A 24953-nucleotide genomic window follows, 5' to 3' on the forward strand; every position below is an offset into this window, starting at 1 on the left:
ATGTTGGCCTTTATTGCTAGGGGATTAGAGTTTAAAAAATAACGAAGTCTTGTTACAACTGTACAGGGTGTTGGTGAGGCCACACCTCAAATACTGCGTACAGTTTTGGTTCCCGTATTTAAGGAAGGATGTACTAGCATTGAAGGCAGTTCAAAAACGGTTCACTCGGCTGATTCCTGGGATAGATGGGTTGCCTTAACAAGAACGGCTAAGCAGGTTAGGCCTTTATTTATTGGAATTTAGAAGAATGAGATGTAACCTTATTGAAGCAGATAAGATTCTAAGGGGGCTTGACAGGGTAGATGTTGAGAATATGTTGCAACTGGTGGGGGAATCTCGAACTAAGGGACATCGGCACAGAATAAGGGTTCACATTTTAAAACTGAGATGGAAAGGAATTTATTCTGTCAGAGGGTGGTGAATCTCTGGAATTCTCTACCTCAGAGAGTTGTGGAGGCTAGTTCCGTAAATGCATTTAAGGAGGAGGTAGAGAGATTTTTGAAATCTCGGGGAGTAGAGGGTTTTGCGGAGCAGGCTCGAAAGAGGAGTTGAAGTCTGGAACAGATCAGCCATGATCTCATTGAATGGCAAGGCAGGCTCGAGGGGCTGAATGGCCTACTCCTGCTCCTATTTTTTATGTTATTATGTTATCATGCCTCACTTTAAAGGATATGGAGTTACTTTCCCCGGGAAGAAAAATCCATTATAACTTTTGGGTATCTTATTCTTAACCTCTCCACTCACTTTAGTTGTTGTATCTGGTTTTACAGCTGCTGTTAAAGCTATAGCCTGCTCTGCTATACTCTCAGTCAGAGTCTTTTGCTCTGCATTAGCTTTGCGTACTGCAACCAGTCCTATGGGTCTAACTCACAACTTCCAGCATTCTGAATGAAGATGACCTGTTTTGCAGAAATGATAACACTTCAGCTTGCAGATCTCACTTCCACCCTCAGCACCTTCCTTCCTGGCCTTTGGAGATGATGTTGGGGCATTGCCAGCTGTTCCTTTTTGTCCCCGGCTAATTGCCTTCCTTTCACTCTCCCATTTTCGCCCATTCTTGGATTTATGGGGGTGATGGACAAAAGGTTTTGGTTTAATCACTAGCCCAAAATCATCATCAATTTCCACTGCTTGCCTAACTTTCAAACCTTTCTTGTTAGCTACATGAGTTCTCATTGCTGAAAGAATTGAATTTGAAAATTCTTCCAAGAGAATCAATTCTCCAAGGTTCTGATATGTGGTTTCCATCTTGAATGCCCGTATCCAACGATCAAAATTTAATTTGCTTCACTTTCTCAAATATTACATATGTCTATCCAGCCAATCTATGTAAATTTGAAAACTTCTGACAGTAGGCTTCAGGGACTAACTCATATGCGACTAGAATGGCCTTTTTTGCCATCTCATAATCTGCAGAAGCCACCTCCAAAATTTGGCATAAGCTTCATGAGCTCTGCCTACCAGCCTGCTCTGAATTATCAATGTTCAACTTTCCTTTGGCCATTTCATTTATTTGGCTATTTTTTCAAAAGATATGAAAAATGCCTCTATGTCCCATTCCTCAAACGTACGAAAAGCTTAAAAAAATAGAACCACATAAATATTACGGCACAATATGAGGCCATTCATCCCATCCTGTCCGTGCCATCTGAAACAAAATAGCCCATCTAATCACTCTTTCCAGCACATGGTACATGGCCTTTTTTGAAATTTAACATCTTTTCACTGTGTCCTGGGCTGAATTCAGATTCTTCATGACTCGAACTTTCCCTGAATTCAAGACTACCTATTTGTCTTAGTTCCATCTCTTTTAACACAGTGGCGCAGTGGTTAGCACCGCAGCCTCACAGCTCCAGCGACCCGGGTTCAATTCTGGGTACTACCTGTGTGGAGTTTGCAAGTTCTCCCTGTGTCTGCGTGGGTTTCCTCCGGGTACTCCGGTTTCCTCCCGCATGCCAAAGACTTGCAGGTTGCTAGGTTAATTGGCCATTATAAATTGCCCCTAGTATGGGTAGGTGGTAGGGAACTGTTGGGGATGTGGTAGGAATACGGGATTAGTGTAGGATTAGTATAGATGAGTGGTTGATGGTCGGCACAGACTCGGTGGGCCGAAGGGCCTGTTTCAGTGCTGTATCTCTAAACTAAACCTAAATTCTCTCTCTTCTCTTTCACTTTCTCTCTGATGTGCTCTCTCTTTCCTCTTTTTCCAATTCAAGTTTTCGTAATTGTTTTGCAGCCTCAAGTTTTTTCTTTCTAACTGAATCCTTTCCAAAACAACTGCATCACGTTATGACTTATTTTCATCTTGTTCCTCGTCATCTTTTTCCTCTTCTCTTCTTCTAATTTTTAATGTTGGCTTATTATGTCAATTATATCTCTGCTTTTTAGCACCTGATTTCAATTCTAACCCAATTGTGCTTCCAATTGTTTTCGTTTATTCTTAGTTAAAGTTATCAATTTACTGAGGCACACATTCTCCTTTACCATCAAAAATTGTTGCAACTGCTAATGCCATTCCAATGATACAGCCTTTACCCTATTGCACAAGAAACCTGGTTCGTTATAGTTTTCTCTTTCAAATTATTACTCTCCTTATAGCTAACATAATTGGCATTGGATTCGGTTTGGATCCCAGACACAAGAGAAATTAACATGGTCCCAGATGTGAGAGCAATTAATATGATTGCCGACGAGGCCTCATTTAATATGCTACGACAGTAATGCACTGTTAATTCAGTCACAATACTCCACAGTCCCATCGTATTATTAAAATTTTCCCACCTACCAGAAATTAGCGATATTAAACATTTTAGTAACCCCCAAAATAAAACAGACCAAGCCAGGTCACTGGTATCAGACCAACCGGCCGTCCATGTCTCCGTTATAAAGACGTCTGCAAACGCGACATGAAATCGTGTGACATTGATCACAAGTCGTGGGAGTCAGTTGCCAGCATTCGCCAGAGCTGGCGGGCAGCCATAAAGACAGGGCTAAATTGTGGCGAGTCGAAGAGACTTAGTAGTTGGCAGGAAAAAAGACAGAGGCGCAAGGGGAGAGCCAACTGTGCAACAGCCCCAACAAACAAATTTCTCTGCAGCACCTGTGGAAGAGCCTGTCACTCCAGAATTGGCCTTTATAGCCACTCCAGGCGCTGCTTCACAAACCACTGACCACCTCCAGGCGCGTATCCATTGTCTCTCGAGATAAGGAGGCCCAAAAGAAAAAAAAAGAAACCTTAAACATCTTTGAGATAACTTCATGTCTAATAACTTAAAACTTCTTATTTTTCTTACCCCCATACATAAAAACATAAATTCAAAACCAACAGTTAACCGTTTTATTTTAATGGTGACTTTTTTTTAAGAGAAATGTCTTAGGAATAAATAACTAGCTGGGTTGTAACTCTTGGTTTGGTGTCCCAGAGCGGATTCATCAGATGTGACTCGAGTCTCCAGGCGAATTTGATGAACAGTCTTTACTGGATAGACGTTCAGAGCATTTCGGTTACAGCAGATGTCACACAGTTCTGTTAACAAGGAGCATAGCAAAAGGTCCATTTGGATTTTAAAATTGATATTCTTTTAGTAGAAACTTTACTGAGAATTCCAGCAAATACAGACAACAGAGAGTCACTCGTGAAGCAGAGAATTATCGTCATCGAGTCATAGACTAACACAGCACAGAAACAGGCCCTTAGGCCGAACACATCCACGCCGACCATCATGCACCCATCCAATCTAATCCCATTTTCCTGCACTTGGCCTGCAGTCTTCTACGCTGTGGCGTTTCAAGTGCTCATCTAAATACTTCTTAAATGTTGTGAGGTTCTTACCTCTACCACCACTACAGGTAATGCATTCCGGAATACAACCACCCTCTGGGTGAATTGTTTTCCCCTCAAATGCCCTCTAAACCTCCTGTCGCTTACCATAAATTTATTCCCCCTGGTTATTGACCCCACCACTAAGGGAAAGTGTTTATTTCTATATATACTATCAATACCCCTCATAATTTTGTATACCTCAATCAGGTCGCCCCTCAACCTTCTCCACTCCAAAGAAAACAACACCAGCCTATCCAGTCTCTCCACACAGCTGACATGCTCCAGCCCAGGAAACATCCTGGTGAATCTCCTCTGCACCCTCTCCAGTGCAATCACATCCTTCCTATAATGTGATGATCAGAACGGTACACAGTACTCCAGTTGTGGCCTTACCAGCGTTCGATACAGCTCCATCATAACCTCCCTGCTCTTATATTCTATGCCGCAGCAAGGATAACAAAGGCAAGGATCCTGTATGCTTTCCAAACCACCTTTTCAACTGTACTGCTGCCTTCAGTGATCTATGGAAAAGTACACCAAGGTCCCCCGACCATCTGTACTTCTAGGGCTCCACCATGCATTCTATATTCCCTTGCCTTGATAGTCCTCCCAAAATGCATCACCTCACACTTCTCAGGATTAAATTCCATTTGCCACAGCTACGCCCATCTTACCAGCCCATTTTTATTGCCCTGTAATCTAAGGCTTTCCTTCTCACTATTTAAGACACCACCAATTTTCATGTCATCTGCGAACTTACTAATCATACCTCCTATATCCACGTCTAAGTCATTAAGGTACACTACAAACAGCAAGGATCCCAGCACCGATCCCTGTGGTACTCCACTGGTCACAGACTTCGACTCGCAAAAACAACCCTCGACCATCACCCTCTGTTTCCTGCCACGAAGCCAATTTTGGATCCAATTTGCCAAGTTGCCCTGGATCCCATAGGCTGTTACCTTTTTAAACAATCTCCAATGTGGGACTGTATCAAAAGCCTTACTGAAGTCCAACAGGGCAACAGGAGACAGAGAGTAGCAGTGGAAGGAAGTTTCTCAAAATGGAGACGTATGACCAGTGGTGTTCCACAGGGATCCGTGCTGGGGCCACTGTTGTTTGTGATATACATAAATGATTTGGGGGAAAGTATAGGTGGTCTGATTAGCAAGTTTGCAGACGACGCTAAGATTGGTGGAGTAGCAGATAGTGAAGGGGACTCTCATAAAATACAGCAGAATATAGATAGATTGCAGTGTTGGGAAGAGAAATGGCAGATGGAGTTCAATCAGGGCAAATGCAAGGTGATGCATTTTGGAAGATTCAATTCAAGAGTGAACTATACAGTAAATGGAAAAGTCCTGGGGAACATTGATGTACAGAGAGATTTGGGTGTTCCTTGTTCCCTGAAGGTGGCAACGCAGATCAATAGAGTGGTCAAGAAGGCATACGGCATGCTTTCCTTCATCGGACGGGGTATTGAGTACAAGAGTAGGCAGGTCATGTTACAGTTGTATAGGACTTTGGTTCGGCCACATTTGGAATACTGCGTGCAGTTCTGGTCGCCACATTACCAAAAGGATGTGGATGCTTTGGAGAGGGTGCAGAGGAGGTTCACCAGGATGTTGCCTGGTATGGAGGGCGCTAGCAAGAAGAGAGGTTGAGTAGATTAGGATTATTTTCATTAGAAAGACGGAGGTTGAGGGGGGACCTGATTGAGGTGTAAGAAATCATGAGAGGTATCGACAGGTTGGATAGCAAGAAGCTCTTTCCCAGAGTGGGGGATTCAATTACGAGGGATCATGAGTTCAAAGTGAAAGGGGAAAAGTTTAGGGGGGATATGCGTGGAAAGTTCTTTACGCAGAAGATGGTGGGTGCCTGGAATGCGTTGCCAGCGGAGGTGGTAGATGCGGGCACGATAGCATCTTTTAAGATGTATCTAGACAGATACATGAATGGGCAGGAAGTAAGGAAATACAGACCCTTAGAAAATAGGCGACATGTTTAGATAGAGGATCTGGATCGGCGCAGGCTTGGAGGGGTGAAGGGCCTGTTCCTGTGCTGTAATTGTCTTTGTTCTTTGTTTCACATAGACTACATCAACTGCTTTACCCTCATCTACACATCTAGATACCTCCTCTAAAAATTCAACTTGGTTAGACACGATCTCCCCCTGAAAAAGCCGTGCTGACTATTCCTGATTATGTCCTGCCTCTCCAAGTGGAGATTAATCCTGTCCCTCGGAATTTTTTCCAATAGTTTCCCAACCACCAACGTTAGACTCACCGGCCTGAAAAGAGGAAATAGCAATGGTTCAGAGCAAGCATGTACCCGTTTAGGTGAAGGGTAGGATCATTAAGTCCAGGAAACTCTGGATGTCATGTGATATAGAGTATTGGATCATGAACAAAAAGGAGGTTTATGGCAGATTCAGAGCGCTGAAAACAGCAGTGACCTTAGAGGAGTATAGAAAGTGTAGAGGGGTACTTAAAAATAATAATTAGGAGAGCGAAGAGCGGACATGAAAAAACATTGCATGACAAGATAAAGTACAATCCTAAGGCGTTTTATAAGTATCTTCAGGGCAAGAGGATAACCAGGGAAAGGGTAGGGCCCATTAGGGACCAAAGTGGCAATCTGTGGCTTGCGGCCAGGCCACAGAGAAAGGATAGCTTGTGTGTCAGCCCACCAGAGAGTGAGGTCGTAAACAAGTTATGATACAGGGAACTCAGATGAGAACTGCAATGGGGCAGCATATAGGAGGACGCTGATGGGCATGCCCACTGAGATGTTCTATGCATTGGTAAGCCATTGAGACAGTGTGTCGCCACTGTCAAGGAGCCTGGAGGAGTTTGGCTCCAAACAATGACAGAGCGCAATATTCTCCCTGTGATAGTGGTAACTAAGTCAATGACAGCACCAATGGACTCATCCATGATAAAGCATCTGGTTGCCATTGTCTCAACTCCCACTGCAGTACAGGTGGATGCCAACTAAGTCTCAGTCCTGCGGTAGAAGCTCAGCCAGAGGTCATCAGATGCATGGCAGTGCGGCCATGCAGGCTCAGACTATTGCCATCATGGCTGCAAATCTTAGAGCTCAAAGGCATTTGCAGATTCAGCAGTCCGGCGATCAGTGCTCCAGAGATTACTAGAATTGCTAAAATGTTGCCCCATTGATTCAGTGATAAAGAAAACTGTTGTCCTCTCTCAGTATGACAACATTTGTGCTCCCATGAAACCTACTCTGCTGTTTCGCAGCGGACAACCCATATGGTTGCTTTTCATGTCGAGGTGATGCAGTCCATATCCAGGCCCTCAAGCCCCATCGCTGCTTGAGGGCATCTGGTAAGCCCTACCCCAGTTTTCCCCGGTGAAAGTCAGGAGCCTTCCACTGACCATGCTGGAGCCACTATGGAAATACTATATTGGAATATAAGCTAATAGCAGAACCTGCAAGACATGGGAATACAAAAAGTGAATAGTTTTTTTGTATAATTAGATGTGCTGTTGGATAAAGTTGATAACGAAATGCTTTTGCTTGTGGTTTTTATTGCAGGATAGAGGCCAAGGGGACGGTATCATGGGGAGTCTCAGATGGAGGTAATGGTGGAGAGTGGAGGATACAAGGTGGTAAAGGAACGTTGTCCTTTGAGAACTGGCCTGTCAAAGACATCCAGGAAATATCCTGCTTACTTCATCCTCCTCCTTCTGGAAAATAAAGTGTGGTACAGCCAAATCTAGATCCGCCTGCTTATTTCAAGCATATCAGTAAGATAATGCAGGAAAAGAAAGCTTATGACAGTCATAAAACGTAATACGTTAGAAAGCCGAGAGGACTATAGAAAGTGTAGGGCTGGAGGAAAAAAGGAAATTAGGAAAGCAAAGAGAGAGCATGAAAAATTATTAGCAGGTAAAATCAAGGAAACCCAAAGATTGCCTAAAATAGAGGCATGTTGTTGAAGCTTTTCGTCTTGCACTCATCAGGACAATCTGAAAGAATAACCAATGTAATGGAAAACACCAACTTATACTGCATGAGTAGAGAGTGCTGATTAGTTGGTAAGTGAACTCTGATTGTTAGAGGCTTTGCCATGGAAAATGAACCAGTTTATGGTGACTGTCGGTTTACTGCCAAACCCTCTACAGACGGAAAGTATATGTGCAAACATCGTGCCTGTTACTGCTGAACAAAATAGGTGACAGCCATTCGCTGGTTCTTTCCTCAGGGCAATGCCTTGACAAATCAGAGTCAAGCTGCCTGGTTTAAATTTCAAACAAAGCTTGGCAGCTCAACATGACAGGACAGCCTTGTTTAAAAGTAAGCTTAAATAAAACGCTTGCAGGTATTGTGCAAGAGCAATGCGCTGTTGGATCATATATATGGCAGGGTTCATCCTCACAGTTCGCTGCCTCCACGTATGTATGACTGCCCAAGATATACTAAATTGATGTCCTTCTACGCTCCATCTTAACTATGACCGGTTCTGCACAACATGAATTGGCCAAATGGTTGGGCGAATTGTTCCAACCAGTTTTGAGCAAGTTACCCACATACACAGTGAAGGATTCCTTCACATTTGTGAAGGCCATACAGGACTTGCAGATCGATAGCAATTCCATTTCCGTGTCCTAATTTGACATTACTAGCCTATTCAACAATGTGCCACTTAAGAAAGCCATAGATATTTGCGCTGAAGCGCTATATCACGATGATCTAGACTCACCACCATTGCACAGGGGCGGCACAGTGGCGCAGTGGTTAGCCCCGCAGCCTCACAGCTCCAGCGACCCGGGTTCAATTCTGGGTACTGCCTGTGTGGAGTTTGCAAGTTCTCCCTGTGTCTGCGTGGGTTTTCTCCGGGTGCTCCGGTTTCCTCCCACAGCCAAAAGACTTGCAGGTTGGTAGGTAAATTGGCCATTATAAATTGCCCCTAGTATAGGTAGCTGGTAGGGAAATATAGGAACAGGTGGGGATGTGGTAGGAATATGGGATTAGTGTAGGATTAGTATAAATGGGTGGTTGATGGTCGGCACAGACACGGTGGGCCGAAGGGCCTGTTTCAGTGCTGTGTAACTAAACTAAACTAAGTTGTGTTCAGTTTTAACGACACCATATATGCCCGAATAGATGGTTTTGCCATGGTATCCCCTCTAGGCCCAGCAATGGCAAACATCTTTGTTGGGTTCCATGAGAAGCATGTTTTTAATGGAATGACGCCGAACTTCCTACCTCCCGAATATTTCTGATATGTAGATGATACGTTTGTTACACATGAATCCGCAACAATAATTTCCTTACATGTCGTTATGTGCTCCATCCTGCGGTCAAATTCACCTTTGGAATAGAGCATGCAAATGAGCTCCCATTCAAAGAGAGATACAGCACTGCAACAGGCCCGTCGGCCCACCGAGTCTGTGCCTTAACGTACGAGTTGAGAAATCTGTTAAGGGTTCTCTACCACAGTCTATTTTAAACTGTTGGAGAATTTTCTGAGCTTTGCTAATTATTTCTTAACTTTGTAGAAATAGAGAAACAGGACGCAGCTTGTAGCTAACCTAACCAATGATCAGGAAATATAGACAGGGCAACTGACCACAATCATCTGGCTTAGGAAGGGACAGAGCTCAGGATGGATTTGGGGAAGTGAAAACAGACTGTTCGTTACTGACTCTTCCGCTTTTATCATGTTTGTGCAACCTAGCCAGAAGTAACGGCCAGATATAGTCTGGAGTGGGCATTGAATTAAGGAACTAGCGTGTTATGCTCGAACTAACGCTCTACTGTGCTCGGACATTGCAAAGGGCACAGAGCTGCAGGTGGTCTTGTGGTTTTCCTGTGGTTTATGTTTAATTGTGAAACAGCGAGCTCTGCTTCTTTTATACTATATAAGTCCACGACGATTTGTAGTTCGAGGGAGCAGCACTGGACCGCATTTAGATAAGGTGTGCATCCCCATGATATCATGCAATAAAGTGTTTGATTCTCAACGTCTGAGTCCGGAGAATTTGTTCAACAATTGGGCACAATCTGGATTTTCTCCAATATAAACATACCTTCACTGGTCAATACCCGAGTTAGGATTCTTAGAGTTCCACAGGCTGTAAGATTGGGCTAATCGGCAACATCGTAAATCGGGCCCAAGTCATTTGCTCACCATGCAAGCTTGATGCTGAAATAGGGCGAATCAAAGATGAATATACAGGCGAATATACAGTGGATGGTAGAGCCCTAGGAAGTATAGAGGGTGAGAGGGATCTTGGTGTAAGTGTCCACAGATCACTGAAGGCAGCAGCACAGGTAGATTGCTTTTTTATACAGTCATGGGATGTGATCGTCGTTGGCCAGGCCAGCATTTATTGTCCATCCCTAATTGTCCTTGAGAAGGTGGTGGTGAGCTGCCTTCTTGACCCGCTGCAGTCCATGTGGGGTAGGTACACCCACAGTGCTGTTAGGAAGGGGGGTTCCAGGATTTTGACCCAGCGACAGTGAAGGAACGGCGATATAGTTCCAAGTCAGGATGGTGTGTGACTTGGAGGGGAACTTGCAGGTGGTGGTATTCCCATGTATTTGCTGCCCTTGTCCTTCTAGTTGGTAGAGGTCGCGGGTTTGGAAGGTGCTTTTTAAGGAGCCTTGGTGCATTGCTGCAGTGCATCTTGTAGATGGTACACACTGCTGTCACAGTGCGTCAGTGATGGAGGGAGTGAATGTTTGTAGATGGTGTGCCAATCAAGCAGGCTGCTTTGTCCTGGATGGTGTCGAGCTTCTTGATTGTTGAAGGTGCTGCACCCATCCAGGCAAGTGGAGAGTATTCCATCACACTCCTGACTTGTACCTTGTAGATGGTGGATAGGATTTGCGGAGTCAGGAGGTGAGTTACCCGCCGCAGGGTTCCTAGCCTCCGACCTGCTCTTGTAGCCACGGTATTTATATGGCTACTCCAGTTCAGTTTCTGGTCAATGTTGGCCCCTAGGATGTTGTTAGTGGGGGATTCAGCGATGGTAATGCCATTGAATGTCAAGGGGAGATGGTTATATTCTTTCTTGTTGGAGATGATCATTGCCTGGCACTTGTGTGGCGCGAATGTTACTTGCTAAGTATCGGACCAAGCCTGGAGATTGTCCAGGTCTTGTTACATTTCGAAGTGGACTGTTTCACTATCTGAGGAGTCATGAATATTGCTGAACATTGCACAATCATCAACGAACATCCCCACTTCTGACTTTATGATTGAAGGACGGTCATTGATGAAGCAGCTGAAGATGGTTGGGCCTAGGTCACTATTCTGAGGAATGCCTGCAGTGATGTCCTGGAGCTCAGATGATTGACCTCCAACAACCACAACCATCTTCCTTTGCGTTAGGTATGACTCCAGCCAGCGGAGGGTTTTCCCCCTGATTCCCATTGACTTCAGTTTGACTAGGGTTACTTGATGCCATACTCGGTCAAATGTTGCCTTGATGTCAAGGGCAGTCACTCTCACCTCACCTCTTGAGTTCAGCTCTTTTGTCCATGTCTGAACCAAGGCTGTGATGAGGTCATTGGCGAAGTGGCCGTGGCGGAACCCAAACTGAGCGTCACTGAGCATGTTATTGCTAAGCAAGTGCCACCTGATGGCACTGTTGATGACACCTTCCATCACTTTACTGATGATTGAGAGTAGGCTGATGGGGTAATTGGCCGGGTTGGACTTGTCCTGCTTTTTATGTACAGGACGTACCTGAGCAATCTTCCACATTGCAGGGTAAATATCAGTGTTGCAGCTGTATTGGAGCAGCTTGGCTAGGGGCACGGCAAGTTCTGGAGCACAGGTCTTCAGCACTATTTCGGAAATATTGTCAGGGCCCATAGCTTTTGCAGTGCCCAGTGCCTTCAGTCGTTTCTTGATATCACGCGGAGTGAATCAAATTGGCTGAAGTCCGGCATCTGTGATGCTGGGGACATCAGGATGAGGCCGAGATGGATCATCAACTCGGCACTTCTGGCTGAAGATTGTCGCAAATGCTTCAGCCTTATCTTTCACACTGATGTGCTGGGCTCCCCCATCATTCTGGATGTGGATATTTGTGGAGCCACCTCCTCCAGTTAGTGGTTTAATTGTCCACCACCATTCACGGCTGAATGTGGCAGGACTGCAGAGCTTAGATCTGATCCATTGGTTATGGGATCGCTTAACTCTATCTATCGCATGCTGCGTACACAGTTTGACATGCAGATAGTCCTGTGTTGTAGCTTCACCAGGTTGACACGTCATTTTGCCTGGTGCAGCTCCTGGCCTGCTCTTCTGCAATCTTCATTGAACCAGGGTTGGTCTCCTGGCTTGATGGTGTTGGCAGAGTGGGGGATATGCCGGGCCATGAGGTTACAGATTGCGGTTGAGTACAATTCTGGTGCTGCTGATCGCACACAGCGCCTCATGGATGCCCAGTTTTGCATTGCTGGATCTGTTGGAAATCTATCCCATTTAGCATGGCCGCAGTGCCACACAACATGAAGGGGGGTATCCGGAATGTGAAGGCGGGACTTCGTCTCCACAACGACTGTGTGGTGGTCACTCCTACCAATACTGTCATGGACAGATGCATCTGCGGTAGGCAGATTGGTGAGGACAAGGTCAAGTATGTTGTCCCCTCGTGTTGCTTCCCTCACCAATTGCCGCACACCCAGTCTCGCAGATATGTCCTTTAGGACTTGGCCAGCTCTGTCAGTAGTTTTGATACCAAGCCACTTTTGGTGATGGACGTTGATGTCCCCACCCAGAGTGCATTCTGTGCCCTTGCCACCCTCAGTGGTGTTCAACATGGAGGAGTATTGAGTCATCAGCTGAGGAAGGGTGGCAGGTGGTAATCAGCAGGATGTTTCCTTGCCCATGTTTGGCCTGATGCCATGAGACTTCCTGGGGGCCAGATTCGATGTTGAGGAATCCCAGGGCAACTTCCTCCCTACTGTATACCACTGTGCCACCACCTCTGGTGGGCCTGTCCTGCCGGTGGGACTGGTCATACCCGGGTATGGTGATGGCAGAGTCTGGGACATTGTCTGTAAGGTATGATTCTGTAAGTATAACTATGTCAGGCTGTTGCTTGACTAGTCTGTGGGACAACTCTCCCAACTTTGGCACAAGCCCCCAGATGTTAGTAAGGAGGACTTTGCAGGGTCGACAGGGCTGGGTTTGCCGTTGTCGTTTCTGGTGCCTAGATCGATGCTGGGTGGTCTGTCCAGTTTCATTTCTTTTAAATGACTTCGTAGCGGTTAGATACAACTGAATGGCTTGCTAGGTCATTTCAGAGGGCATGTAATAGTCAATCACAGGTGGTTGATAATGTGATAAGTTTTTTTTAGATTAGAGATACAGCACTGAAACAGGCCCTTCGGCCCACCGAGTCTGTGCCGAACATCAACCACCCATTTATACTAATCCTACGCTAATCCCATATTCCTACCAAACATCCCCACCTGTCCCTATATTTCCCTGCCACCTACCTACACTAGTGACAATTTATAATGGCCAATTTACCTATCAACCTGCAAGTCTTTTGGCTTGTGGGAGGAAACCGGAGCACCCGGAGAAAACCCACGCAGACACAGGGAGAACTTGCAAACTCCACACAGGCAGTACCTGGAATCGAACCCGGGTCCCTGGAGCTGTGAGGCTGCGGTGCTAACCACTGCGCCACTGTGCCGCAGTTGGTTCCTAATTATTATGGAATACTTGCCTTTGTTAGCTGAAGCATAGAATATAAGAGCAGGGAGGTTATGATGGAGCTGTATAAAACAGCCACAGCTGGAGAACTGTGTACAGTTCTGGTCACCACACCATAGAAAGGATATGATTGCACTGGAGAGGGTGCAGAGGAGATTCACCAGGATGTTGCCTGGGCTGGAGCATTTTAGCTATGAAGAGAGACTGGAAAGGCTGGGGTTGTTTTCCTTGGAGCAGAGAAGGCTGAGGGGGGAACCTGATTGAGGTATACAAAATTATGAGGAGCATTGATGGGATAGATAGTAAAAAAAATTTCCCCTTTGAGGAGGGATCAATAACCAGGGGGCATACATTTAAGGTAAGGGAAGGAGATTTAGAGGGGATTTGAGGATAATTTGCTTTCACCCGGAGGGTCGTTGGAATAGGGAACATACTGCCTGAAGTGCCGCTAGAGTCAGAAAGCCTCACAACATTTAAGAAGCACCTAGATGAGCACTTGAAACGCCGTAACATATAACAAGGCGAGGAGCCAAGTGCTGGAAAATGAAATTAGAACACATCGGTGCTTCATGGCCCGCATAGACCTTTCAGGACTGAGATGAGGAGAAATTTCATCACCTAGAGAATGGTGATCCTGTGGAATTTGTTTCCACAGAAAGCAGCTGAGGCCAAAATGTTGCATGTTTTCAAGAAAGAGTGAGATATAGCTCTTGGGTCTAAACGGATCAAAGGGTATGTGGTGAAAGTGGGAACAGGTTACTGAGTTGGATGATCAGCCAGGATCATAATGAATGGTGAAGCAGGCTCGAATGGCCTGCTCCTGCTCCTATTTTCTTTGTTTCTGTTTCAGACACGAGGGGCCGAAGTGCCTGTTTCAGTGTTGTATTACCGTGTGACTCTAAAGACATCCTGCGTGGCAATAGCTACCCTGATCAAACAACTTCTCATTGTTTTTCACACAAACCTATGTATAGACCTAAGTTCGTCTTATTGGGCACTGAAAAAGCACCCAGTCTACGTCAAATTACGCCAAACATTTGAGCAACAGGTAAAGTTAGCTGTTTGACGCTGCTGCTATGCAATAGCAACACGTGTGGTGTTCGTCCGCAACAGAATATTGCCATCAAGCCAAATATACGTCCTGCCTATCACACAAATGAGTAACGTGATATATGAATATCAATGCCAGTGTGATACAATGTATATAAGCCCTACGTCCCAAAGACTGGCGGATCACATCAAACAACATGTCCCTTCTGTTGTTCGCAACAGACAAGGTACAGGTCGTACCCAACTAGCCCGTGCTTGCAAAACTCAAAAAACAGTGCCCAACATTAAATGTGATTCCGTGTTTGGACAGCATTTGCTAAATAATCCACTATGTGCTAAGAATTACGCCGACATTATCAGCAGGGCTCACAGCATTGCACATTTTCACATGCTGGAAGCAACGAATATTAATACACAGGGCCCTGTTCTTTGCAGACAGAAAGAATATGTACAAACATTGCACCTGTTTCAACTGATCGAAATAGCTGACAGCCATTTGCTGGTTCACTTCTCAGGGCAATGCCTTGACCAATCTGAGTCAAGCTGCCTGGATAAATTTCAAGCAAGCTTGGCAATTAAATGCCAGTCACCAGATACTGGTGCATTCTCAGTGGCAACAGCTCTACCAATTAGAGTTCACTTGCCTACCAATGAGTACTCTCTTCTCATGCAGTATAAGTTGTTGCTTTCTCTTACATTGGGTATTCTTGCGAACTGTCCTGATGAGTGCAAGATGAAAAGCTTCGACAACATTTTCAGCAGTATTCAAGTTTTGTGCTTCTAAACCACCAAACCCAAAAAATATTTTATCAGTACATTAAGAGCAAGAGGATAACTAAGGAAAGGGTTGGGGCCTGTCAGACAGTGTACAAGAGAAATCATGTGTGGATGCCGAAGTTATGGGCAGGGTTCTTGATAAGTTTTTTGTCTCTGTCTTCACAAAGGAGAGAAATGATGCAGGCATTTTGGTAAAAGGGGAGGAGTGTGAAATATTAGATACGATAAGCAAAATGGGAGAGGAAGTACGAGACAGTCTGACATCCTTGAAAGTGGATAACTCACCAAGGCCGGATGGATTGTATCCCAGGTAGTTCAAGGAAGCCAGGGAGGTAATAATGGATGCGCTGAGGATCATCTTCAAATCCTCACTGGATACAGGCGGGGTGCCAGAGTATTGGATGTCTGTGAACACTGTAACATTGTTGAAAAGGGTTTGAAGGATATGCCAAATAATTATAGGCTGGTCTATCTGAGCACGGTGGTGTGTAAAGTATTAGAATCAATTCTGAGACATAGGATAAACTGCCATTTATAACGGTACAGATTGATCAACGACAGTCAGCATGGAATTGTTAGGGGAAGGTCGTGTCTTACATACGAATGCAAGAAATAGGAGCAGCAGTGGACCATATTGCCCATCGAGTCTGCTCCGCCATTCAATGCGATCATGGCTGATCTTTGTCTTCAATTCCACTTTCCTGCCTGCTCCCCATATCCCTTGATTCCCTGCGAGACCAGAAATCTATCTATCCCAGACTTAAATGTATTCATTGATGAAGCATCCAGAGCCCTCTGGGGGAGAGTATTCCAAAGATTCACAATCCTTTGAGTGTAGACATTTCTCCTCATCTCAGTCCAGAATGAACGGCCCTTCATCCTGAGACTGCGCCCCCGTGTTCGAGATTCCCTGACCAGTGGGAACAACCTCTCAGATTCTACCATATCCAGCCCTGGAGAATCTCATATGTCTCAATTATATCACCTCTCATTCTTCTAAACTCCGAGAATATAGGCCCAATTTACTCAGCCTCTCATCATAGGACAACCCCTCATCTCAGGGACCAATTTAGCATATATTTGCTTCACTTCCTCCAGAGCAAGTATATCCTTTCTTAAACGTGGAGACCAAAACTGCACACAGTATTCCAGGTGGGGTCTCACCAATGCCTGGTACAATTTTAGGAAGAGTTCTTTATTCCTGCACTCCAATCCCCTTGCAATAAAGGTCAAAATGCCATTTGCATTCCTATTAGCCTGCTGCATATGCATGTAATCATGCAGGCCCCCACCTGCCAAGAATGAGGTACATTTTGCCACATGGACATGAACTGTCAAATAGTTGCTGGGAAGAAGATAAGGCCTGTTGCAAGGAATTGCCAGGCTCCTGGCCGGAAATACATTTTTGCATATTATCAGATAGTGTTGGTACAAAGGAGCTATCTGTTGCCTGCTCCCATACAATACACAGAACAGACCTAGTCAAACCAGTCAGCCAAATGACCACCCTGCTGGCCAACTTGGGGTGTTTTAAATTGTTTAGACAGTGTTTGAACAGGCAGAACGCTCTTTGCTTCTGGACTAAAGAAGACCTCCTGTCTACCTGTCTGTTCCCATCTCTTTCTCACAGAACTGAAACCTCGAAGACGTATGAACCTCAAGAGAGAAAAGCCTCCTGCAGTGAACAGGTTTAAGAAGATTAGTGGGCCCCAACGAAAAGCCAGCTATAGCTACAATCAAGGACTCTACAGCAAGCTCGAAGCACAATAACAAATAAACCCTCTGCAGATATTGCCTCAAAATTCTCCACTTTATTTTCCTTCCGTACTTTCTGTCCCAATCTGCCAGTTCGTATTGCATACGTATATTAGCGTGGACGCGTTGTGTATCAGTAAGCATTAATCGAATTAGAGTTTAAGATTAAGTTTAATAAAATTTCACCTTTCTTCTTTAAAGCTAAGAAAGCCTGTTTGTGCTCATTTCTTTTCTTTATACTTGGAAAGCAGTGAACAAGGATTCACCAAGGGGTAGCTAAAAACACAGCGTGTTTAAAAATAACACCCTGTTATAGTAAGACCAGCTGAAGGCTGAAAGGGAACCCTAGATCTCTTTCTCACCTGGTAGAAACAATATTAACTTTGTGAGTTCCTTATACGAGTACCCCCAAGTCTGTCTGAACAACAACACTTACCACTTTCACACCTTTCAAAAATATTCTACTTTTCTATTTTTTACGACCAAAATGAATAACTTCACACTTCCTCGCATTGTTGTAAGATTGTTAGGTAGCTAAGCGTTACTAAACAGTATACCAATTTTTGGAATCTAGCTGTTTTCAACTAACAAATGACCTTCGATTATGAGCTAACATTTAGCTTCAATAGGTTCCTTCTTTGCAGTATGATAAAGTAAAAATACTTAGGAAATAATGCACAGTATAGGTAGGATGTCAAGGCAGAGAGATTCTGTCTTATGTAAAGTTTTAAAATGCTTGCTTGCAATAAAATTGTCAGGCCTTGTGAGCAGGCAGCGGCAGCCTCTGCATAGATTTGTCTCATCGTGAGATAAGGAATCCCCCGAAATGTACAACCATTGAGATAAGGTGGTTAACACCAAGACTTTTTTTATGTATTTATAGTGGAAATGAAAAGCTTGTCAACCATCACAAAATAATCCTTGGTTTTCTGAGGAAGATTTCCTTATAATACAAGACTGATCACTGCTTGGTGTGAGGGGAGGGTTAACTGTAAAGCTGACAGAATAAGTTGAATTGTGCCCCTATGCAGCAGAGAATTTTGAACATCAACAAGAGAACTTATGGGAGAGAAAGAGAGAGCCAAAGGCTTGAAGACCACAAGATGCAAGAGAGAGAGTTGTTGCCTCTGCTGTTCAGTCTATAATATAGGTTAGACTGTTAATAACTGCCTGAGTTTGTGAGTATAGTTTATCGGAGAACTTAACAAACTTGTCCTTGACTTGGGGGCGGCTGTTTGAGAGTAAATCAACATCTGACATGTGGGAGTCTTTCAAACGTCAGTTGATCAGAATCCAGGACCGGCATGTTCCTGTGAGGAAGAAGGATAGGTTTGGCAAGTTTCGGGAACCTGGGATAACGCAAGATATTGTGAGCCTCATCAAAAAGAAAAAGGAAGCATTCGTAAGGGCTGGAAGGCTAGGAACAGCCGAATCCCTTGAGGAATATAAAGACAGTAGGAAGGAACTTAAGCAAGGAGTCAGGAGGGCTAAAAGGGGTTATGAAAAGTCATTGGCAAACAGGATTAAGGAAAATCCCAAGGCTGTTTATACGTATATAAAGATAAAGAGGGTAACCAGGGAAAGGGTTGGCCCACTCAAGGACAGAGAAGGGAATGTGTGGAGCCAGAGGAAATGGGCGAGGTGCTAAATGAGTACTTTGCATCAGTATTCACCAAGGAGAAGGACTTTTTGGATGATGAGCCTAGGGAAGGGAGTGCAGATAGTCTCAGTCATCTCATTATCAAAAAGGAGGAGGTGTTGGGTGTCTTGCAAAGCGTTAAGGTAGGTAAGTCCCTAGGGCCTGATGGGATCTACCCCAGAATACTGAGGGAGGCAAGGGAAGAAATTGCTGGGGCCTTGACAGAAAACTTTGCACCCTCATTGGCTACAGGTGAGGTCCCAGAGGACTGGAGAATAGCCAATGTTGTTTCTTTGTTTAAGAAGGGCGGCAAGGATAATCCAGGAAATTATTGGCCGGTGAGCCTAACATCAATGGTAGGGAAACTATTAGGGAGGATTCTTAGGGAAAGGATTTACTCCCATTTGGAAACAAATGGACTTATTAGCGAGAGGAAACATGGTTTTGTGAAGGGGAGATCGTGGCTCACTAATTTGATTGAGTTTTTTGAGGAAGTGACGAAGATGATTGAGGAAGGAAGGGCAGTTCTCTATATAGACTTCAGTAAAGCCTTTGACAAGGTCCCGCATGGCAGACTGATACAAAAGGTGAAGTCACGTGGGATCAGAGGTGAGCTGGCAAGATGGATACAGAACTGGCTCTGTCACAGAAGACAGAGGGTAGCAGTGGCAGGGTGCTTTTCTGAATGGAGGGATGTGACTAGAGGTGTTGCGCAGGGATCAGAGCTGGGACCTTTGCTGTTTGTACTATAAATAAATGATGTGCAGGAAATGGTAGCTGGTCTGATTAGTAAGCTTGCGGATGACACAAAGGTTGGTGGAGTTACGGAAAGTGATGAGGATTGTCAGAGGATACAGTAGGATATAGATCGGTTGGAGATTTGGGTCGACAAATGGCAGATGGATTTTAATCCGGACAAATGTGAGATAATGCATTTTGTAACGTCTAATGCAGGTGGGAAGTATACAGTAAATGGCAGAATCCTTAGGAGTATTGACAGGCAGAGAGATCTGGGCGTACAGGTCCACAGGTCACTGAAAGTGGCAGCGCAGGTTTATAACGTAGTCAAGAAGGCATACGGCATGCTTGCCTTCATCGGTCGGGGCATAGGGTATAAAAATAGGCAAGTCATGCTGCAGCTGTACAGACCTTTAGTTAGGCCACACTTAGAATATTGCGTGCAATTCTGGTCTTCACTTTACCAGAAGGACATGGAGGCTTTGGAGAGGGTACAGAAGAGAATAACCTGGATGTTGCCTGGTCTGGAAGGCATTAGCTATGAGGAGAGGTTGGATAACTCGGATTGTTTTCCCTGGAACGACGTAGGTGGAGGGGCGACATGATAGAGGTTTACAAAGTTATATGTGGCATGGACAGAGTGGATAGTCAGAAGGTTTTTGCCAGGGTGGAAGATTCAGTTACTAGGGGACATAGGTTTAAGGTGAGAGGGGCAAAGTTTAGAGGGGATCTGCGCGACAAGTTCTTTACACAGAGGGTGGTGAGTGCCTGGAACTTGTTGCCGGGGGAGGTGGTGGAATCAGCTGCCAAAGAGACGTTTAAGAGGCATCTTGACAAATACATGAATAGGATGGGATCAAAGGGATATGGACCATGGAAGTGCAGAAGGTTTTAGTTTAGGCTGGCATCAAGATTGGCACAGGCTTGCAGGGCCGAATGACCTGTTCCTGTGCTGTACTGTTCTTGTTCTTTGTTCTTTATTTATTTTAATAAAGTCGATTCACAACAAGTTGTTTTGCTGTTAAGTCTGTTCCCACCTAACAAGGGGCATAAAACACCCTTATCCGATTAAAAATCTATCTTTGCCATCTTGGTACCCAGTCATATAACCTGCCTATATCTCTTTACAGCCTCTCTAAATTCTTCTGCAGCTTATCTTTCCACCGAGCTTTGTATCATCAGCAAACATAGATACATGACTCTCTCTCTCTTCATCCAAGTCATTAATATCCGGCTTAGGCCCCAGGACGGATCCTTGCGGCACCCCGCTATTCACTGCTTGCCAACTTGAAAATGCCCCATTTATGACAAGTCTCTGCTTCCTGTCTGTTAACCAGTCCTCTATCCAAACTAATATAATACCCCCTACACCAGTGCCCTTATTTTGCCTATTAATATTTTATGTGGCACCTTATCAAATGCCTTTGAAAATCCAGGAATACAACATCGAGCAACTACCTCCCCGACCAGTTACATCCTCAAAAAACTCTAATAAATTTGTCAAACAAGATATTCTTTAGTAAAACCATGCTGACTTGTTCTAATCATACTATGCTTTTCCAAGTACAATGTTAAGACTTCTTTAATTTTAGTTTCCAGCATCTTCCCAACGACTGATGCTTGGTAACTGGCCTGTAGTTCCCTGTTTTCTCCTTACCTCCATCCTTGAAAAGCGGTGTAACATTTTCTTAGAACATTACAGCGCAGTACAGGCCCTTTGGCCCTCGATGATGCGCCGACCTGTGAAACCATCTGACCTAAACTATTCCATTTTCATCCATATGTCTATCCAATGACCACTTAAATGCCCTTAAAGTTGGCGAGTCTACTACTGTTGCAGGCAGGGCGGTCCACGCCCCTACTACTCTCTGAGTAAAGAAACTACCTCTGACATCTGTCCTACATCTATCACCCCTCAACTTAAAGCTATGTCCCCTCGTGTTTGCCATCAATATCCGAGGAAAATGACTCTCACTATCCACCCAATCTCACCCTCTGATTATCTTATATGTCTCTATTAAGTCACCTCTCCTCCTCCTTCTCTCTAACGAAAACAACCTCAAGTCCCTCAGCCTTTCCTCGTAAGACCTTCCCTCCATACCAGGCAACATCCTAGTAAATCTCCTCTGCACCCTTTCCAAAGCTTCCACATCCTTCCTATAATGCGGTGACCAGAACTGCACGCACTACTCCAGGTGCGGCCGCACCAGAGATTTGTGTAGCTGCAACATGACCACGTGGCTCCGAAAATCGATCCCCATACTAATAAAAGCTAACACACCATATGCCTTCTTAACAGCCCTATTAACCTGGGTGGCAACTTTCAGGGATTTATGTACCTGAATACCAAGATCTCTCTGCTCATCTACACTACCAAGGATCTTCCCATTAGCCCTGTACTCTGCATTCCTGTTACTCCTTCCAAAGTGAATCACCTCACACTTTTCCGCATGAAACTCCATTTGCCATCTCTCAGCCCAGCTCTGCAGACTATCTATGTCCCTCTGTAACCTACAACATCCTTCGGCACTATCCACAACTCCACCGACCTTCGTGTCATCCGCAAATTTACTAACCCACCCTTCTACACCCTCATCCAGGCCATTTATAAAAATGACAAACAGCAGTGGCCCCAAAACAGATCCTTGCGGTGCACCAGAAGTAACTAAACACCAGGATGAACATTTGCCATCAACCACCACCCTCTGTCTTCTTTCAGCTAGCCAATTTCTGATCCAAAGCTCGAAATCACCTTCAACCCCATACTTCCGTATTTTCTGCAATAGCCTACCTTGGAGAACCTTATCAAACGCCTTACTGAAATCCATACACAACACATCCACTGCTTTACCCTCATTGACCTGTTTGGTCAACTTCTCGAAAAACTCAATAAGGTTTGTGAGGCACGACCTACCCTTCACAGAACCGTTCTGACTATCGCTAATGAACTTATTCTTTTCAAGATGATTACAAATCCTATCTCTTATAACCTTTTCCAACATTTTACCCACAACCGAAGTGAGGCTTACAGGTCTATAATTACCAGGGCTGTCTCTACTCCCCTTCTTGAACAAGGGACAACATTTGCTCTCCTCCAGTCTTCCGGCACTATTCCTGTCGACAATGACGACATAAAGATCAAGGACAAAGGCTCTGCAATCTCCTCCCTAGCTCCCCAGAGAATCCTAGGATAAATCCCATCTGGCCCAGGGGTCTTATCTATTTTCGCACTTTCCAAAATTGCTAACACTTCCTCCTTGTGAACCTCAATCCCATCTAGCCTAGTAGCCTGAATCACAGTATTCTCCTCGACAACATTTTCTTTCTCTACTGTAAATACTGACAAAAAATATTCATTTAACGCTTCCCCTATCTCCTTTGGTTCCACACACAACTTCCCACTACTATCCTTGATTGGCCCTAATCTAACTCTAGTCATTCTTTTATTCCTGATATACTTATAGAAAGCCTTCGGGATTTCCTTCATCCTATCCGCCAATGACTTCTCGTGTCCTCTCCTCGCTCTTCTAAGATCTCCCTTTAGATCCTTCCTGGCTATCTTGTAACTCTCAAGCGCCCTAACTGAGCCTTCACGTCTCACCCTAACATAAGCCTTCTTTTTCCTCTTGACAAGCGCTTCAACTTCTTTAGTAAACCACGGCTCCCTCTCTCGACAACTTCCTCCCTGCCTGACAGGTACATACTTATCAAGGATACGCAGTAGCTGCTCCTTGAATAAGCTCCATATTTCTATTGTGCCCATCCCCTGCAGTTTCCTTCCCCATCCTACGCATCCCCCAGCTATAATTCTTGCCCTGCGGTATCTACCTGTCCCTGCCCATCGCTAAGGTAAACCTAACCGAATTGTGATCACTATCACCAAAGTGCTCACCTACATCTAAATCTAACACCTGGCCGGGTTCATTACCCAGTACCAAATCCAATGTGGCATCGCCCCTGGTTGGCCTGTCTACATACTGTGTCAGAATACCCTCCTGCACACACTGGACAAAAACTGACCCATCTAAAGTACTCGAACTATAGTATATCCAGTCAATATTTGGAAAGTTAAAGTCCCCCATAACAACTACCCTGTTACTCTCGCTCCTGTCGAGAATCATCTTCGCTATACATTCCTCTCCATCTCTGGAACTATTCGGAGGTCTATGGAAAACTCCTAACAGGGTGACCCCCTCCTCTCCTGTTTCTAAACTCGGCCCATACTACCTCAGTAGACGAGTCCTCAAACGTCCTATCTGCCGCCGTAATAATCTCCTTGATTAACAATGCCACAACCCCCCTTTTTCACCATCTTCTCTGTTCTTACTGAAACATCAGAATCCCGGAACCTGCAACATCCAATCCTGTCCCTGCTCTACCCATGTCTCCGAAATGGCCACAACATCGAGATCCCAGGTACCAACCCATGCTGCAAGCTCACCCACCTTATTCCGGATACTCCTGGTGTTGAAGTACACACACTTTAAACCATGTCCTTGCTTGCCAGTGCCCCCTTGCGTCTTTGTAACCTTATCCCTGACCTCACTACTCTCAACATCCTGTACACTGGTACTACAATTTAGGTTCCCACCCCCCTGCTGAATTACTTTAAACCCCCCCACCCCACCCGAAGAGCTCTAGCAAATCTCCCCCCCCCCCCAGAATATTTGTTCCCCTCTTGTTCAGGTGAAGACCATCCTGTTTGTAGAGGTCCCACCTATCCCAGAAAGAGCCCCAATTATCCAGGAAACCAAAACCCTCCCTCATACACCATCCCTGCAGCCACGTGTTCAAATCCTCTCTCTCCCTATTCCTCGCTTCGTTAGTACGTGGCACGGGCAACAACCCAGAGATAACAACTCTGTTTGTTCTCACTCTCAGCGTCCACCCTAGCTCCCTGAATTTTTGTCTTCAATCCCCATCTCTCTTCCAACCTATGTCGTTGGTGCCTATGTGGACCATGACTTGGGGCTGCTCCCCCTCCCCCTTAAGGATCCCAAAAACACTATCCGAGACATCACGATCCCTGGCACCTGGGAGGCAACACACCAACCGTGAGTCTCTCTCGTTCCCACAGAACCTCCTATCTGTTCCCCTAACTATGGAGTCCCCAATGATTAATGCTCTGTTCCTCATCCCCCTTCCCTTCTGAGCAACAGGGACAGACTCTGCACCAGAGACCTGTACCCCATTGCTTACGCCTGGTGAGTCGTCCCCCCCAACAGTATCCAAAACGGTATACCTGTTGTTGAGGGAAACGATCACAGGGGATCCCTGCACTGCCTGCTGGTTCCCTCTCCTTCCCCTGACGGTAACCCATCTACCTACTTCTTTTACCTGAGGTGTGACTCCCTCCCGAAAACTCCTCTCAATAACCCCCTCTGCCACCCGAATGATCCGAAGTTCATCCAGCTCCAGCTCCAGTTCTTTAACGCGGTTCTCGAGGAGCTGGAGCTGGGTGCACTTCC

The sequence above is a fragment of the Heterodontus francisci genome, unplaced genomic scaffold, assembly GCF_036365525.1.
Source record: "Heterodontus francisci isolate sHetFra1 unplaced genomic scaffold, sHetFra1.hap1 HAP1_SCAFFOLD_178, whole genome shotgun sequence".
Classification (NCBI taxonomy): domain Eukaryota; kingdom Metazoa; phylum Chordata; class Chondrichthyes; order Heterodontiformes; family Heterodontidae; genus Heterodontus; species Heterodontus francisci.